At 42.9% G+C, this 5,000-nt stretch overlaps 1 protein-coding gene across 2 annotated transcripts in view; it reads right to left on the bottom strand.

The window, feature by feature from the left end:
• The window catches only part of LOC123512105, a 79,580-nt gene that overhangs the window by 61,018 nt on the left and 13,562 nt on the right, over nt 1–5,000 (bottom strand). The window contains exon 2 of one of the 2 annotated variants that reach the window (XM_045268335.1): nt 3,474–3,734. The exons of the other annotated variant lie outside the window; for it this stretch is intronic. The gene's annotated coding sequence lies outside the window, so the exon portion shown is untranslated. The remainder of the gene's footprint in view (nt 1–3,473; nt 3,735–5,000) is intronic. 2 annotated transcript variants of the gene reach the window in all.

A 5,000-nucleotide genomic window follows, 5' to 3' on the forward strand; every position in this document is an offset into this window, starting at 1 on the left:
AGGGAATGCCAGCACGTGAAGGTGTGTGAGCCTCATCAAGCTGTCACCTTAACCCTTTCAGTACCATGTCGCTTTTCCATATCCATATTCTGCTTATTATTTGGTGACTTTATACAGCTTCAGAAATTTAAGTGTGAAGATTAAAATAGTGAAGACTGTGGCCATTAATCTTCTGACCTCCATAGACCCTTCCTAATGTCAATAAAATGGTCTAGTACACAAATCTCACGGTAAAAATGTGTCCCAGTATTGAAGGTGTTAATATTTCCACAGTTAAAATAGTGAAGACTGTAGCCATTAATCTTCTGACCTCCACAGACTCTTCCTAATGTCAATAAAATGGTCTTGTACACAAATCTCACGGTAAAAATGTGTCCCAGTACTGAAGGGGGTTAAGGAAAGAGAGAAAAGGAAGGAGAGTCAAGATGAAGGAAGATGAGCAGGATTAATTTGTAGGTGAGTGAAAGATATTTAGTGACTCTGAAAGGATAAAGATGTAGAAAGTGTTAACCCAGCCAGGCGACACCAGCAGAGGAATGGCTGTTGGTATCTATGGTGACGGAAAGGATGAAGACTCCTTGCCTCGAGGGGCGCCAATTGACACCAGGAATCCCTTCAGTGTGTGGGAGACAGCGGCGAGGGAGGCGGTGAACGTGACGGGTAAGACAAGGAGGAACGAGAAAAGATTCATGGAAATATCTCAAATAGTGGTTGTGTTCGGTGACAGTGAGGTGAGGCGCGTGTGTGGAGACAGTCACTAGTGCGTCATATTCAGAATCGCTTCCCTCTTTCACCATGACCATTTTCAAAGACCACAGAGACAATTAGCCGAGTTCTAAAGAGTATTTGTCCTGTTGATGATGCAGAAAACTTGTTAACATGTCACTAGAATTACAGAAACATCCTTGAAAACCCATGTCACTTCAACTAGAACCTGTAAAAAGAGCATTTGTCTTGTTGATAATGTAGAAAACTTGTTAACATGTCACTAGAAATACAGAACCATCCTTGAAAACCCATGTCACTTCAACTAGAACCTGTAAAAAGAGTATTTGTCTTGTTGATAATGTAGAAAACTTGTTAACATGTCACTAGAATTACAGAAAAATCCTTGAAAACCCCTGTCACTTCAATTACAGCCCTTTGAAAATAGTGAAGGTCCCAGTAGAATTACAGAAACATCCTTAAAAACCTTGTCAGTTTAACTGGAGCCCTTTGAAAATAGTGAAGGTACGGCGCGAAAGTGTTTGAGAATATGGGCCACAGTGTGTTGTGCCAGCGGTGAGAGGGACAGCCTGAGTGTGTGCTGGCCCGGCGCGAAGCAAGGCATCCATGGCACCTCCCTCCTTGCTCTGTGGTGTCATTGGTTGCCGTCCCTTGCTGGTGGTATTACCTGTCGCCCGGCACTGCTTCACCTGTGCTCACCATGACCCCCCCCCCATCTCTCTCTCTCTCTCTCTCTCTCTCTCTCTCTCTCTCTCTCTTCCTATACCATTGTGTTGATACCCTCCCTCTTCCCGAACCTCCTGGAACACAGTCGTTGTACATTTGCTGCACTTTCCTCCCGTTCCATGGCACAACACGCACCTCTTGCCATGTGTGGATAACTTCTCTCATTATTCATTTCTAGTACTTTTGCAAGCACAAAATTGCCTCCTATGTAGCACACGCCCTTGTTAGCCACGTACTAAACCTTCACTCCGCCAAGTAATAACCTCTCGCACAATGGAGCTGAGTTAAGCAGTGAATCAATGGCGGTTTTGCGTGCACCTCTCAACACCCGCCACGCTTCCCTCGCTGTGCAGTGTATCATCCTTCCTCTAAAGTGTTGGAGGGGCACCAAGTGTTACTGACGGCAACCCAAACGCGGGATGCTTTGCAGATGTGCTGCAGACATGTGCTATTTAAAGCTGATCCAAAATTATGTACTGTACTATTGTAATGATAATAGCTAGGCATATTCATACAAGCATGCACTGTGTTATCATTGATAGTAATAGAAGATACTATTATCACCTACGAGCACCAGCACATTACCTTCTTTATCAATTATCAGCTCACCTGACCCTCACCAGCCTGACCTGGCGCGGTGACAGGCGCGGTCATGGCACTGACCTCTCATCACCCTCCCAAAAGCACCAGTGCCTGTCTGCTATTTTCAGTCCCACCGGCTCTGCACTACACTAAGCCCTGCTCTCATGGCCCGCCCTCACCCCTGCCCGTCCCTTCCGTCTCTGATGTTTGCCCAACGTCACTTCACATCGAGTGACTACTTCCTCCTCTCCTGCTGACCAAGTGGCGGCTCACGTCACCCGCCGTGCCCGCCACACACTGCAGCATATCAGGGCGGTGAGGCGATCAGGGAGCTGGGCAGGACACCATGGCACTAGTGTGTCGGTAAGGCGCCTCCACCTATCACGCACTGCTCTTACTTCCAACAAATATCATCTAGAAGGCACAGCTGAAGATTTTGCTTCCCACCACCCTTCTCAAGCTACTTGCGTCCCGGCACCCACACCGCCAGCCCACAAGAGCGCGGCAACTGTGAGCGACCACCACCACCACACACTGCACCACCAACGCCACAGAGACGGTGACGCCACCAAAACAACAGCCGCTATACATATGTGTGTGTGTGTGTGTGTGTGTGTGTGTGTGTGTGTGTGTGTGTGTGTGTGTGTGTGTGTGTGTGTGTGTGTGTGTGTGTGTGTGTGTGAGTGTGTGTCAAAATTAGGTTCATCACGAGGTCACCTGAAGCTCTGATTGCAAGGTACACTCCTCCTCCTCCTCCTCCTCCTCCTCCTCCTCCTCTTCCTCTTTCTCCTCCTCCTCTTCTTCCTCCTCCTCCTCCTCCCCTCTTCCTCTTTCTCCTCCTCCTCCTCCTCCTCCTCTTCCTCTTCCTCTTCCTCCTCCTCCTCCTCCTCAGCTTCTTATCTTACATTCCTCTCGCCTCATCATCTGTTCCCCTTTAGCCCCACCTCCCCTTCCTCCAATCTCCTTACCTCATCTTTTCTCACCTTCTCCTTCTTCCTCTATATTCCTTTCTCCTTCCTATACTCCTTCACTCTTTTCTCCTCTCCCTCTCTCCTCCTCCTCCTCCTCCTCCTCCTCCTCCTCCTCCTCCTCCTCCTCTCAACTCACTCCTTCATCTCCTTAATTCACTTCATCATTCTTCTCTTCCATCATTATTCATTCTCGCTCTCTCTCTCTCTCTCTCTCTCTCTCTCTCTCTCTCTCTCTCTCTCTCTCTCTCTCTCTCTCTCTCTCTCTTATTCTCGTTCCCTCGTTACCCTTATTTCATTCCTCCTCCTCCTCCTCTTCCTCCTCTTTTTCCCTCCTCCTCTTCTTCCTTTCCCTCCTCCTCCTTCTCTACCTCCTCCTCTTCCCATTTCACTTTTTTAATCTTCTTTCTTTCAATTTTCTAACTCAAAAAACTCACAGGAAAACACACATACACACACACACACACAGACCTGCAACTTGTGTGTCCCTCGGCGAGTTTCCTCCGTCAGAGTCAAAACTGTTTCCTTTCTTCTTTATTTTCCCTCTCGTCTTCTTTTTTTCCTCTTCTTTTTCTTTATTCCTCAAGGCCTGGCGTTGTTTTGGGAAGTGCCGCGGGAAGGAGGGAAGGAGGGAAGGAGGGAAGGAAGGAAGGAGGGAAGGAAGGAGGGAAAGGAGAGAAAGGAGAGAAAGTTAAGGCGATCACTCTTTTTTTTTTTTTCTTAAGTCACTGTCTGTAGAGAAAGAGAAGATTATGTTAGGTCTCTCTCTCTCTCTCTCTCTCTCTCTCTCTCTCTCTCTCTCTCTCTCTCTCTCTAAACACGTCCATTTTTTTCATTTCAAATCATCAAATCACACAACAACAATAAAAAAAAGAAAAAAAACACAAACGAACCATGGAAAAAAAACATGAAAAGAAAGAAAAGAAAAGAAAAGAAAGAAAAACATGAGAAAGAAAAAAGAAAAGAAAGGAAGGAAAATAACATGAGGTCAGGATAAGAAGAACAACAACAACAAGTAGAAATGAAAGTAAATGAGAAAGAAAGAAAAAGAAAAGAAAAGAAAGGAAAAAAACATGAGGGAAAAGAAAATTTAAAGAAAAGAAAAGAAAGGAAAGAAAAAAACATGAAAAAATGAAAATGAAAAAGAAAGAATGATAAATATGAGAAAAAAAAAAAAAAAGGAAAAGAAAAGAGAAGAAGAAAAGAAATGAGAAAAGAGAAAAAAATGAGAAAAGAAAAGAAAAGGAAAGAAAGAAAATATATGAGAAAAAAAAGAAAAGAAAGGAAAGGAAAGAAAATAACGAGAAAAAATAGGAAAATAAAATAAAAGAAAGAAAAACATGAGAAAAAAAAAGAAAAAGAAAATACGTGAGAGAAAAAGAGAAAAAAAAAAGGAAAAATATAAGAAAAAGAAAAGAAAGAAAACAAAACAAAACAAAACAAAACTACGTGACAAAAAAGAGAAAAGAAAAGAAAAGAAAAAAAAAAGAAAAACACGAGATAAAAAAACAGAAAAGGAAATTAAAGAAAAGAAAAACAAGAGAAAAGAAAAAGAAAAGGAAAACAGAAAAAATGAAAAAGGAGAAAAAGAAAAGAAAAGAAAGAAAACGAAAACACATGAGATAAAAAAGAAAAAGAAAGAAAATTCAAGAAGGAAAAGAAAAAAGAAAAAGAAAATAAAGGAAAAAGGAAAAATACTAAGAGAAAATCATCGCCCTGAGAAACAAGTCATCTTAAGTTTCCAGTCAATGTGATTACCAAGGCGTCTCACATTGCCCTCACCCAACGCCACGCGCCGCCGCCATTACAGAGAGAGAGAGAGAGAGAGAGAGAGAGGTTTCCAAAGCGATTTTTGTAGTGAATATAAAGTAGAAAAAGCGACTACTGCTACTACTATTACTACTACTACTACTACTACTACTACTACTACTACTACTACTACTACCATTACTACCACTAACATCACTACTGACCTTCTACTTCTACTACTACTACTAC

The sequence above is a fragment of the Portunus trituberculatus genome, chromosome 32, assembly GCF_017591435.1.
Source record: "Portunus trituberculatus isolate SZX2019 chromosome 32, ASM1759143v1, whole genome shotgun sequence".
NCBI lineage: Eukaryota > Metazoa > Arthropoda > Malacostraca > Decapoda > Portunidae > Portunus > Portunus trituberculatus.